The sequence below is a fragment of the Strix uralensis genome, chromosome 7, assembly GCF_047716275.1.
Source record: "Strix uralensis isolate ZFMK-TIS-50842 chromosome 7, bStrUra1, whole genome shotgun sequence".
Classification (NCBI taxonomy): Eukaryota; Metazoa; Chordata; class Aves; order Strigiformes; family Strigidae; genus Strix; species Strix uralensis.
Window position 1 is genome coordinate 25,713,880 of NC_133978.1, and position 14,096 is coordinate 25,727,975.

The 14,096-nt window shown below is 39.7% G+C and overlaps 1 protein-coding gene across 4 annotated transcripts in view; it reads left to right on the plus strand.

The window, feature by feature from the left end:
• The first annotated feature begins 5,676 nt into the window (after nt 1–5,676).
• LOC141945645 (heparan sulfate glucosamine 3-O-sulfotransferase 1-like) overlaps nt 5,677–14,096 on the plus strand; it is a 59,433-nt gene continuing 51,013 nt past the window's right edge. For 2 of the 4 annotated variants that reach the window (XR_012629569.1, XM_074874023.1), the window contains exon 1: nt 6,110–6,412. The gene's annotated coding sequence lies outside the window, so the exon portion shown is untranslated. Of the gene's footprint in view, nt 5,756–6,109; nt 6,413–6,884; nt 7,024–14,096 lie in introns of those variants that run through there. The other 2 variants (XR_012629571.1, XR_012629570.1) reach the window with 2 other exon arrangements.

Sequence of the window (14,096 nt, forward strand, 5' to 3'; positions counted from 1 at the left end):
AGCTCCCAAAGCATAAAGAATTCTTATGAACACCTTAAAGGAAGGTGTACCTCTGAAAATGTGAGGTGGGAATTCTGTAAATCAGTTAATAATGATATGTATATTTATAGCTGAGATTTATCACTTTAATAACAGTACGCCTATTTACATCTGAGATTCATCACTCTGTCACACAGCTTTGTTGTTGTGCCTAACGGCAGGTCAAAATTTTGGGGTTTGTATATTATTCCCACTAGAAGGAAGAACTGTTAATAGAGATCGATCTTTTTTCAGTGCAGTCCTGTTTCTAAAAAGCAACATTAAAAAAAAAATCCTGTTTCCTTGAGCATAGGAAAAATTACACATATTGAAAAAGCTTCTTTTTTTCAGAGATTCAGCCCATGTCAGTCTGTGTCAGCAGCCCAAAACCTGTCTAGGTTTTCTCCTCAGTACCTGTTCTTCGGCAGTAATTTGACATCAGCTCTTTCTACATATTGGCTGTTTCTGCATGTTTACATATGTCCTACATATATAGCCCCTATTTGTTTCATTTATATTTATTTCCTGCTTAAAACAACAAAACCACTCCACCCACTTCATTCACATTCTGAGCTGGCTCTTTCAAGCTTTTGTTTTGTACAGAGACATGTAATTGTGTCTGGGGTTTAGAGACTACAGCCATTCCAGCTACTTGTTTCTGCAAAGGAGCATAATGACTTCTTACATCTATCTTAAATGAAGAGGGACAGCTATACCCAAGAGCTGCAGTGAGGTTTACCTGACCTATAATTTTACAGCATTATAAACCACATTTCAGCTGAAACTTCAGGGCTAGCAAAACAATAAAGGTTTTGGTTCAGCACTGTGGTGTAGTGAGTTTTTCTTCCAGCGATCTCATGTCTCTTCCTCCAGAAGCAGGAAATGCATCGAGATTCTGAAGGGCAAGTCTGCAACATGCTTTACTCTTTGGCTAATTGCAAAGCTTCAGGAGGATGTTCAGAGACAGTGTACTGTAGACACCAGCCCTGCCTGCAACTTACCCTAGCTGTGTATAGATAATTTTGGACTGTTTTCAGGGTGAGAGAACTACAAAAGCAATTTTACTTTCAAGTTACAGTCTGCTCTGAGTCTGCAGAAGGTACAACTCAGCTGAACTAGCAATTCGGAGTAATGTCTTTTTTTGGATCATCTTATTCCTTGCTGTGACTGTTCATTCAGCCTTCCTATTTTCTCTCTTTCTTCAGTCCACTGCCTCTGGTGACACAATTTAGAGCAGTGCAATGGACATATGAGTGAAGCTATTTAAAATCAAGGGCAATTTTAAAAATCAGAAATAGAGTTATATGGCAAAGTGTTTCAGCTTCAAAAATGTTTGAAATACCCTCAGTAACCTTTCAGGAATGACAGAATTGGCCCATTTTTGGAAAATAAACTTGTGATCTTTCAACACCATTGATGTCCTCTCAGTAGCTTGTGGCTATTGCTTTATTGTTAATAAGGATTTCTAACAGTCTTTATGACTTCAGTGAGAAAACGTCATTTAATAATAATTAAAATGTCATGAATTACAATATTCAGTTACTAAATAAACATGAGAGAAAGATGCACTTCTCTGGAGAATTTCAAAGGTTGATACCAGATGCTGCCTATTCTATGCCCTGAGGTTTCATATGATAAAGTTCCTGTAAATTTTATGCAGATTGAAATCCACATTTGTCTAGGTAATCTCACTTTTGTTATAAAACTGTGAAGAAAAGATCTCTGGAGAATGAGGAAATGTTGAGTCAAATTCAGTCTTAATGAACTCTAGTGATTTGAGTACAGGAAAGTAGATCTGCCCCATTATTTGTCAGATTTTTAGTTCACTTAAAGATTAATGGAAAATCAAGGCAAAACACACCCTTTATGCCTTGAGTTTTAGTCTGTGCTTCAGACTGAAACAAATAATCATAATTCAACTGAAACCACAGTTTCTGTGTAGTGGCCAGAATTAGTCGTAAATCAGACCAACTTCATGAACCTTAGTGGATGAATAATTGTGACCAAACTTTGAGTATTAAGCCTTCAATCAAGCAAATGTCATATGGTCTTCAGGCCAGGGATATTTCACATAGCTGCACTACTATCAGTTGCTTTTAGTTTTACTAAATCAGGATTGATCCTATCATAAAATATTCTTTCCTTCAATGTAATTAATTTTCTAGAAAAAAAATCTAGAAAACTTCTATATTTTTATATAAGCTACTGTAATTAGGAATTTCATGTCAAATACAATAAACCCTCAGAGAAAATTCAGTGAATGAAATCCTAGTCTTGACAAAGGAACTAACAGATTTTCTCTGATTTTTGTGTGATCAAGAGTTCATCCAAAGTCTTTGATAGAGATGCACCAAGATTAAATGTCTAGGTGTGACAGCACTGAAACTTGAAGTGATCCACAATATGAACACACAAATTACTTGAAATATTTCCAATGAATCTGTGTCCATATAGATTCAGATGTTGCGGTAGTAGAACTATGCATCCATATGTAATAAATCCGTCTATCTTTTAATACCAATAAGGCATCAACAAAGATGTCAGCCATTTAGTAGAAACATAAAGTTGTACTTCAATCAATAGAAATAATATAAGAAATCCTGGCTTTGAAATTCTGAATACTTTTAAAGGTACATAGCTTTACAAAAGTCATTGAGATGACTCATGACTATATAATTGAGTTCTGTGATAAGGAATTGGAAGAATTTCCAAAAATAGAAGAAACAAGTGAAAAGCATTGAAAATAGGTCCTTTCTCCCACCTGTCTAGCCATGGTGAATGGAGTCATAGTCCTTAGGTCGTTTGCAAGTAGGAAATCTTGCACCACAGGTAGACTGGACTTTCACCAGGCTAGCCATACGTGGTTTTCTCCTCTATGCTTTTAATTACACTGTAGCTTTATCCCTCTATCACAAACATATGACACCTCATCCACCATCTCATTTAACACCTTTGTTTTTTCCAGAGTTTAATGCTAGCCACCAGGAAGCAGGCATCTGTATATGGGCAACTATTTAAATGGAAGAGATGAAAACTAGTACAAAAATTGTGAAGCAGGTGAGGACCTGCAGAAGGAAGAGGGCTTAGGTAGAAAAGAGATCAATGCATAACATGGAATTTGCTATATTCATGAAGAATCAGTCTTATTATTTCAGTATCTCTTAATAATTTCACTAGTAATCTTAGAAAAAACAAAAATGTGAGATTTACTGTTGACTCCCAACTTGTCAACACCACACACAAGATATTAGAGCCAAGAAATGGTGTTATAGGACAACAAAATTCAAGATTATGCATTAGAGACTAAGAAAAACTTTTGGTATAATCTGGTAGTTTGGGAGTCAAAAGTTGTACAGCATGAGAAAAATTGGTTGTTAGTACTGAGCACAGGACAAGCTATAAGCTATCAATATAGGGAAGTCATCAATGAAGGTAAGGCCAACCTCATCTTTATCAGTGTTTAAATGGAGATGGAAAGACAATGCTATTATGCACATTACTAGTAAGAGTTTAGCAGAATGCCATGTATAAAGCTCTGTCCATCAGTGTTTAAGACAGACTAATTCAAACTGTAGTAGGTCATAGACATCATCAGGGAAATACAGAACTTGTTTTATGAAAAGAGATTAAAAGAGGATCAGAGTGTTGTATATAGATACATCAAACGGTGAACAGAAGCGATTAACACTTAAGAACATTGTTGAGAGAGAAACAAATGAGACTGTCTAATCAGAGGAGTGATGTTCAGGCACTGCTTTCAGTAGAAGTGAAATGAACTGATTTTAAGATGAACCACTGGATTACAGAAGATATTAGGTGATACAGTCTATTGAAAAGCAAAGAGTTTTGGATTGGTGATTCAGAGGTTTTACTCAAGTTTTTTACTTTTTCCTGCTAAAACTGATGCACTCATCTGAAACTTTTGATTCTGACAAACTGATTTTTTCAATAAACACTAGGTAGAACAATTGCATCTAATATTATGTAATTATGTTGGAACACCAGCACTAAGTGCAGTGACGTAATACAGTGGATATAGCCAGAAGCAGTCAAAAAAACAATGAAGAAAATCAGAATATCAGACTCCATAATTGAAAGAAAACATCATTTCATCAGAATATTAATCTAGGACATGCACTTCTAAAAACAAAATCGGAAACAGCTCTCTGACAAATCTCTGTCAAATTTAATTGGACTGTCACAAATATTTAAAAGTTCAAAATCAGCTTTACCTGTGTTCTTATCCTACAATAAGAATGGCTTGCAATACACATGGATTCACAAATGTGAAGAAAATGTGAAGATTTTGAAAAAGAGAACAATTACATTTTTCTCTGCAGAAGGCAAATAAATACTGTTTAAACAAGAAAATCTATCTGTAATTCTCAAGCGCTACTGTGCCAAATGTGTAGTCTAAATGCAAGCATTCACATATTAAATGGAGAAATTTCAGTCCTGATATAAGTGCAAACCACAATGTAACCTCAGCTGTGGAGTTACAAGTAATTACTATTTTGTATACAAGTAACACAAAATGTACAGCATAATGCCAAATGAAAAATAACAATAAAGTGTCATGTAAATTAAATTTTCCCACAAAAGCGCTCTACCTTTTAATTTTATTTTCTTCTTACACAGCTTTAAACTTCACTGCCTATGATTAGCTAACTAAGGCCTGGTGACAATTTGGGGGATCTCTCTATGTATGAATTCTGTTTGATACTTGGGAAGCTCTATATATAGCTGTGTCAGGTTGAAAATTCTTTGCTAATCTAAAATCCACAAGAGGTGACAGGAGAAATTTTTGCTCCTGGCACACGATCAATAGAGAATTGTTAAACCTTGATAATATCCTATTCAAATACAGTCCCTTGAAGCATGATGATGCTACCAGGTAGGCAAACATGGTTTTATAGATGAGGTGAGGAGGTAATAAATAGGTGATAAATCGTTTGTTGTACACAAATTTCATCACCTGATACCTTAGTCAGGTAATATCCCTTCATCAGGGAGTTATCTGACTAAGAAGATAACATGGCTGTAAGAGCAAGTGTCTCTTGCTTGGTGTTGTAGATTTATTACATCTAGTAGTAAGTATCGGAGGGGGATGGTGGACTTGCAGGACTTCTACCTGTATTTGGAATGGAAAATAAAGGCAGAAATGCAAAGGGGCTCCTGCCTTTAACAGCTGTTCTGAAACCCTTAAAATCTGAGTGGTTGCTTACTCCTGCTGTGAAGAAATTCCAAGTCCAGCATACCGTAAGTTTAAACAAATGGTATTTGAAGAAATCAGCACTGCCCCTCAGAAGAGAGGGCAGTAAAGCCGGCGCCGGAGGACTGGGGAAGGAGTCAGTGTTGCTGCTTCAGCAGACCAAAGCAAGCTCACACGCACACCAGCGGTGTGTTGCACGGAGAAACCTGGCTCTAGCAACTGGCAAGTGGCCGAACAGTTGTTTTTACCAAGGCTGAGGCGGGGGGGGGGAGCGCGGGGGGTTTAGATACTTTTGTGCAGATGAGCCCTCCCTGCGAATGTGGTCACGGCCACACGGATGCTCAGTGGCCTTTCTGCCGTCAGGGATTCCCGCACTGCCCGGCTCATCCATCCCCGCCGTGCGTGGCAGCTGGGGGCTCTGCGGCCCTTCTCCAGGGCCAAGGCACCTGGAGGGCCACCGGCAGCGGGAACACAAGCGAGGGCCCCGTTTCCCGCTGAACTGGGGAATGCCCCCGGCGTTCAGCTGTGAGCGGTGACTGAAATCCCCTTCGTGCCGTGGAGCCTTTGCAACTTCCCACGGTTACTTCACCCTTCCCCGACCGCGGCCCGCCCGGGTCTGGGGCGAGGTCCCGCTGCCCGCGGGCTGACGGCGCGCGTACCGCGCCCGCGCAGCCCCAACTGTTCCCCGCGCGGGAGGCGCGTGGGGCGGCTCGAGGAGCCGGGGGGGGCGGTATCGCCGGGTCACCTGCCCAGAGGACTCCCCCTCCCTCACCTGGCGGGGCACGGGCAGCCGCGGCGCGCCGGGCGCTCGGAGCAGCCTCTCTCCCCTCCCCTCCTGTCCCTCCCTCCCTCCCTCCGCGCCGGCGGAGCCCTGCGCCGGGGGGTGAACTCCAGGAGAAGGGATGCTGCCGTGCGCCCTGCCTCCCCCCAGCCCCCGCTCCCCTCCGCGTGCCTCCTCCTCTGGTCACTGGGACTGATGAATTAATCATGATGTGGCTGCTGTTAGTGCATTTATGTGGAGCGGGCTGTGCCACCGGCTCGAGGCGTAGCGCGGCGGGGGTGAGGGAGTGAGGAGAGCGCCGGCCCCCCCCGCTCCGCTCCGCTCCGGCGCGGAGCCGCCGCCGCCGCCAGCTGCGCGGAGCCGAGGCTGCGGCCGCACCGCTCTCCATGGCTCCGGAGGAGGTAATGGGAGTCGGGACTCGCTCCCCGCTTCCCCGGCAGCCAGGGAAGAGAGCAGGGCAGGCGGGGGTGGGGAGGGGCACGGCGCGCTGGCAGGGCAGTTTTAACTTGCGGGCAAGGGGGAGAGAAATATGTTGGCGTGGGAGGGGGGGTTCGCCTCGCATCCTCGAGGTTCCCTCCAAATCCTGCCTGTGGCTTAAAAATTCCTCTCTTGACATAACTGTGCAGGAGCCAGGCTCACTTTTATCGCCGCTGACGCTGTCAAAACCGTTGTGGCTTCAGCGGTAACAACAGCGAGCCCCCTCCCTCCGCCGGGCTGCCGGGTCACCCGCTCCGTGTGAGAAATTAAACGCTGATAATTCATTAGCTTCATCTTCCCCGCTTACGCGAGAGTGAGGAAGACCTGCTAATTAATTTACATACGAGGGAACGATCTCTGAAGGAAGGGAAAAAATACCCTATTGCACCTGCTCCGCCGAGACTTGTCGTCTGAATCTGGAGGAGAGCTATAAATCATGTAAAGTGTTCGCGGTGGAGCCGGCTTCTGAGAGCTGTAGGATTATGTATCCAAATGGTGAATTTATATTTCCCACTAGGAAAAGACTGAAACTCAGGTCAGATATAAACTGCATCATTTCATTTAAAACTAAACTGTAGTTATTTGTTGTAATTCTAGAGGGGGTTTTTCTCCTCTCCTGATTAAATAGAAAGTACTGTTAGAGCATGTAGTAATGATTTACACATTAGAGCCTGAAATCTCTTGCAGAGTTGGAAGTGGTTGACAGTATAAGAATGATGCTTTAGAATCACATATGTCTTCTTATTTTTGCTACACATGGAAAGACTGAGAATAACCAGGCTGTTAAATTTTACTTTCAGTTTTTACTCTGTACAAAACCGTATTTTCTGAGATACAGAAAACTTAGACTAGGGAGACCACAACTTCAGCTGAAAAGGTTGACTCTCTCAACTACAGCAACTAAAATCTGTGTGATGTCTGCTTTGATTATTCCATGCTTTGAAAAAAACTTTAAAAATGTGATAAGCTACTTCCAGGAATTTCAGTTACTGCCTCTGAGGCAATACTGCAATAGTTCTTGACACTTGCCTGTTAAATGAGCTGAAACTGGGGAGAACTACTGTTCAGTAAGATGTTTGTGTTTAGGGCTATTTATTCCTGTGGCAGGTATTTCTCCATAAACTAGGCAATAGGGGCTTTAGGCTCATAAGATCATGGTTTCATACTGCAGAAAATATTAATATTTGAGTTTTATGACATCAGTGAATTTTCATATATTTGACTAGTTTTGTTGCTGGCAAAACTAGACTGAGGTTATTTCAGATGGAACTAATTTAGATTGGGGTTAATTGCTTTAGTAGCCTAACATTTTTGATAATACTGTAAGTGGCAAATATTATTAAGGTCTTTTGTTCCAATTATGTAAAAATATTGCTTTCTGATGAAAAAGATGTGTGTTATAGATGGAGACTGTACATTGCATTAACTCATGTCATCAGAATGAGGGAATTAAGGAGCTTGTGTTCTTCAACAGCACATGTGATGTGCAAGTTTTGTAAGTTGTGAGCTTATTCTAAGAGTGTGTGTATGTGTGTGGCAAAAGAGGGCTATACTAGTAAAATAAACTTATAATAACCCAGAAATCTGTGAGGTAAGCAGGAACATATGAGCTAGGCTAGCCACTCAATACATTTCTTTGAAAACAAGCGTATATGCAGTAGTTTTCGTATCACTGTTCTACAGCAACAAAATAAAGGAGCCAAAAATAAGCACAAGCTGGAAATAAAGTAAAAAATTTTAAAATGAGACTAGTCAGAGGGGAAGATTTTGAAATGGAGTCTTTCTGTCAAATCCAAGACTGCATGTCATTGTTGAACTAAATCATCCTCACATATACAGCATTTTATGACATTTAAGGTGGAAGCCTTAGTCTGGTCTATAACAAACCAATTAAAAGAGATTCTGTTGCTGAGGATTTGGTTTATCACAGAAAAAGAGATGGTAGAGGTCAAACGACAGTCAATAAAGGTGGAGTTTGTTAGCTTTGTCTTTGAACTTGGAACAGGAGAGCAATTTGTTTTCTTCTCTGATTCTTGTCTCTAACTGGAAATGCTGTCATGAACAACAGTCCCTAGAGTGGCCGAAGTATATTAAGTGGTGGACTTTTATTGGTCTGAGATAGCACTGTAGTAGAAATACTTTTTCTGTGTAACCAGCACTGTTCTGGTCAGTGCTTTGGCTATATAGATCATACATGGATAACAGGGAGGTTCTGAAAAATTAGGGGTTTGAACAATTTCTGTCATTGCTTAAGTTTCAGTCCAGTGTACATTTCTAAGTGAAATTTATGTTTGGCTGCTAAAGAGTGGATCAAGTTACACTGGAAAAGCATTTGCTTCTTTCCTAATCTAAAATGAAAGAATTGTTTGTCAGCCAGAAGGATGTAGGGAAATGTGTTTACAGTCACCAGACTTTATTGTGCGTACAATAATGACTTGACTGTGTTTGATACAATGGACTGGGAACATGGTGACTTCAGTGAACAGACCCACCTACCTTTTCAACATTATTTGCAACAGGTTGAGCATGCTTTTTGTATCGTGAAACCATAGTGCTGCGTGTTTCTTGATGAATGTAGCTTTGAAAGGAGCTGAATGGAGAAGAGTTAGGTGTTTGCAACATTGCTTAATGTTCTCCTAATGCTATACAGCTAAGTATGTGGTAACTGGTCCGTATCTGTAGTCATGTGACTATGCCCTCTCTGTTTTCTGTAGCTGTTTTTGAATTACACACTGCCCTAAGAAAACTTTTGAATGCGTTGTTCAATGATTAACATAAAAGTAGTAAGTTACGAGGGGTGTACGTAACTGTATGTGCTAACAGAAGCTTATGTGCAGTTTTTGGATAGCAACATCAATATAGAAAGGAGAGTGCCAGTATTTGAGGCGTACATGCATAGAGTACAATCAAATTCCTTTTTTGGCTATTTATATAGTAATCAGGAATCCATTAAACTGGCAAAGAGAACAAATATTTAATGAAGACCTAAAGAGGCAATATAATTTCAGTATGTTTGCAATGCACTGCTCCGTTTAGTTGCTGATTAAATCTTTTGATCTCAAGGAGAGTTTCTAGTCATCTGCTTTGATGCAATATTCTATTAAAACATGTAACCTAGAGGGGTAGGGGTTTAATTCTTAAGACTGTTTTTTCTCAAAGGTAAAAAATTGTATGTAGTCTCTCATTACCTCAGTTGAACTTTATTGGGAATAGTGGGAACAAAAAGACTGGGAAGGTAGGGAACAGAACAGGGAGCAGTTCTTCACTGTAGTGATTCAGGGCTGAAGAAAAGGCCTGAGTTAGGCAACAATCTTGTCTAATCCCAGTCATAAAGTCACCACAGTCTACCTTAAAGCCAGTTAAGTACTTTGCCCTGTTGCTCTTTGTGAAAAGATGTTTCAAAGCCTCTCTCCTAATGCTTCAAATTTGCTTTGAAATTCCAGCCTAAATATATTCTTTGATTCCTAATTTTTAATATCTCAATATTGTTATTTTAAAACAACTTCTTCCTTGGTGTGTAGCCCTCAATAAATTATAAACATTGATCACATGCTTTCCTCAGCTTTTATGTGCTAGGATCAAACAAGCAGAGCAAGCACCTTTTAGTCTGTCTAGTAAAACAGAATAAATGGGAAGATACAGAGCCTAGTAACTTGATTGTCCTGAACTGTGAACGTACCTCACCTGCATCAAATACCTTGTACCTGAAGTGTTTCCTCAAAGTCTTGAATAATAGTGCTAATGGTCCATTTGGTCTACTTAAAATACTTTATCACATATTGGTGATCAAATACTTTATCACATATTGGTGATCAAGTTTGGTTTACAGGTATGCCAGGTTGGCTTAATCTTCTTGCAGTAAACTAGACATGGGTGTGTGATTTCTCTTTTCCTGTTTCACTCAAATGGTAAGACACCATGTAATCACAGAAATTCTGCTATTTGTAATCATGTGGCTTTGAAGAGTTGCTAAATGTTTTCCCGTTTCTAATATGCCTATCCCAGTGGTCCTCCAATTTCTTCTCTAAGTTAGCAAGAGTCTCCCTTGTATCAAGAGTGCTTCCTGGAACCAATTTTTATCAAAACACCACTATTTTTTGCCAGGTTCACAGACATGAAATAAGATGAGTTTGAAGGATTTTAAGTAAGTCCATTCAATATGTCACTGTTAGTCAGTTTTATATCCACTTTATTTTTGTGTTACACCCTTTTTCAACTCAGTAAATAATTGCTGGGTGATACCATATCAAATTCTTTACTGAAATCTGGAGAGATTGGATTCCTTTGCCTTGATATTTGCTTTTAAAAGTTAACTTACTTGTTCCAGACTAATATGTCTTTTTAAAGTTATGTTGAAATTACCCTGGTTTTTTACTTCTTATTGTCAATTACTTTTTAATTTAAAAAAAGAAAACCCCAACTTTTCATATATTGAAGTCAGGATAACAATTGCCTAGGTCACTTGCTTCTCTCTTCTTACGCCTAAGCACCACATTGTCTACTCTCAAGTATACTCTCCACTTTGGTTTAGCTTTTTTTTTGCTACTCACTGTTTAAAAGGACTTGTACCGTACAGATTTCTGATGATGATACTAGGTCCTTTATAAATTCCCTACCCTGTGGCCAATCCATTAATAATCCAGGGAAGAAGTGTAATTTAATAGCTCAAAAGCCTTTGTGCCTTAGTCGTTAAGAACAGGGGGCTGATCCAAACACAATACTTGGTTTAATTTCCTAGGTTAGCTTTGTGTCCCTACTGCTTCTTTCTTTCCCCATTCCCCACCTTACAATTACTGTCCATTCTATTCAGCTGCTCAGATGGTGTTCTCTTAAGAATTAACAAAAAATGGGATAGAGGTGGAATACAGTGGGATATTCATGATGGCATAGGCAACACTTAAATTTAATTACTACTGAAAATGTCCTGTAGAACTGGAAAGTAGTAATTGTGACTGCATTACTTAAAATTTACTTACATTATTCTATTAGATAACAGACTGACCTATGTTTGTGATGAGTAAATTTGTTGAAATGATTTAAAGATACTGTAATTATCTAGATACCACTTTAGGAAGACAGCTAGTTCATGTGTCTTCACAGAAGAAAATTATGTCGTGCTGCTGAAAGGGCTTTGAAGCCCTTTCCTTAGTTTTATGTCCAAGTTTCCTTGACCTCAAAAGTGAAGAATCTCTCCAGGATTCTGTTTTTTGCTGGAGTGTCTTTCTTTCTTTTGTAGTCCTTTCTTGTCTATTAAATCAGGTTCCTATTTTCAACGCAGTCCTTATTTCTACTGGTATCTGTGAAACAAGTGACAGTTACCAGAGCTTTATTGGTCTTCCTGCTGCCTACAGAGTTTTGAATGGAAACTGTGGAATTGACCAGAATCTCTTGCTAATGTTGCTGCAGGATTGCACCTCCATTTGTAGCCTCAAAAAGCCATTACTCTTTCATGCATATTTAGAAGTTTAGCTTTTCTAATTATTAATGTAAGAATCTATTCTGTTCAACTGTTGAAGAAATTTCTATAGGGTAAAATATGCACTTAAGCCCCCTTGGCTAAAACTAGCAAATAGATTACAAAGTTGTTAAGCCTAGAGAAGAAAGGTAAGCCCTTTGTATTAATGAAATAAATATTTCTAACTGAATGTGAAGTGGAAAAGCTACTAAAGGGGCATATGTGCTGCAGTGGCTTGAATAACTTGAGCTGGAATAGTATGGGTACGTTTCATTAATTAAGTTAAAGTGTGGTTTTGAAACAACTATTTTTTAATGCTTTTTTAATGTTTAAAATATAAATAGTATTTTGAATTAATGTTATTGAATTTTGACATTGCAACTTCTTTTTTAAACCTCTCACTAGTGTTTATTTTGCTTAATCCCCAAAATGTAACAAGATTTCCTTGGAAATATGATGGTGTAGTATTACTCTTACTTCATACTTAAAATTTTGAATTGTAGATATGAAAGCAGAATATGTCATGTAAGTGATAAACTAAAAATTCAGGATAGGATGTTAACACGCTAAATAACAGTGGTTTGCCTTTATGTCATGGAACTGCTTACACAAAAGATCAAGTAGATATATAATGACAGAACCGCAGAACTGAAGAAGGTGGAGGAGACCTTTGCAGATCATCTAGTCCAGTCCCCCTGCTCAAAACAGAGTTACCTAGAGCATGTTGCCAAGGGCTAGCTGCAGTTGGGGTTTGAGTATCTCCAAGGATGGATACTTTACAGCCTCGTTAGGCAACCTGTTTCAGTGTTGGACAACCCTCACACGAAAAATGTGTTTTCTTGTGTTCAAGTGGAATTTTTTGTATATGTGTTTATGCCTTCTGCTTCTTGTCCTTTTACTGGTGGCTACTGAGAAGAGTCTGCCTGTGTCTTCTATTATCCATCCCATCAGGTATTTATACATATTGATAAGATCACTCCTGAACCTTCTCCAGACTAAACAACCCCAGCTCTTTCAGACTCTCTTCGTATGACACATACTCCAATCCCCCTATCATCTCTGTGGCCCTTTAATGTATGCAAACCAGTATGTCCATGTCCTTCATGTACTGGGGAGCCCAGAATTGGACACAGTACTGCAGATGTGACCTCACTGATCTGAGGGAAAGGATCACTGCTCTGAGCCTGCTGGCAGTGCTTTTATCTAATGCAGCTCAAGAGGGTGTTGGCCTTCATTGCCACAAGAACACTCTGCTGGCTCATGCTCAACTTCTTGTTCCCCAGAGCCCCCCCACATCTTTTCTGCCAAGTTGCTTTCTATCTGTTTGGTCCTTAGCTATTTACTACAGGAATGTGCATTTCCTTTTGCTGAACTTCATTTCTCCAGTCTGTAGAGGTCCTTCTGAATGGCAGCACAACTACTCCCGATTTTGAATGGTCTGCCAACTTGCTGAGGGTGCACTTAGTCCCATTATTCGGGTCATTAATGAAAATGTTAAACAGCATTGGCCCCAATATCAGCCCTTTGGGGTGCACCATTAGTAACTTGCCTCCAGCTGAATTTTGTGTGAATTTTGAATCATAATCCTCTGAGCCCAGCAATTCCACTGGTTTTCATTTCTCCTCACTTCCATACCTCGTCAGTAATAATGTAGATTACTAGTGCTGTGTGGCCAGGATAATTAACAGATAAAAATGTCTTTTCACCCTCCTTCCTTGTTCTGATTTAATAGTACTGGCACATGTGTGTACACACACACTAATTGACAGTTGTCCTTTTGTCTGTGTTGTAGTGTATGAGTGTGAATTACCCATAACGTGTTTGACACAGGGAAAATAGTATTATTTTATGTGTTACGCAGACACTGCATTTTATTGCATTACATTTATTTCCCCTCCTCATTTTTAAGGGAGAAGGACCCTCTGGGCTTGATACAGTTATGGAGATTTTGAAAGTTTGTAGTCTTGAAATTGTTTGTGAAATGGGAGTGAATTAATCAGGATATGGCTGAAGTTCATGAAGCCTAAATGGCCTTTTATTCAGCTGAAGAAATTGTGTATCTTATGTTAGAAAATTTCAAGGGCTTTTAAATATATGCTTGCTTTAGACAGCAAAAAAAAACCTGAGAAAATTTGCATCTGTATTCCACATTT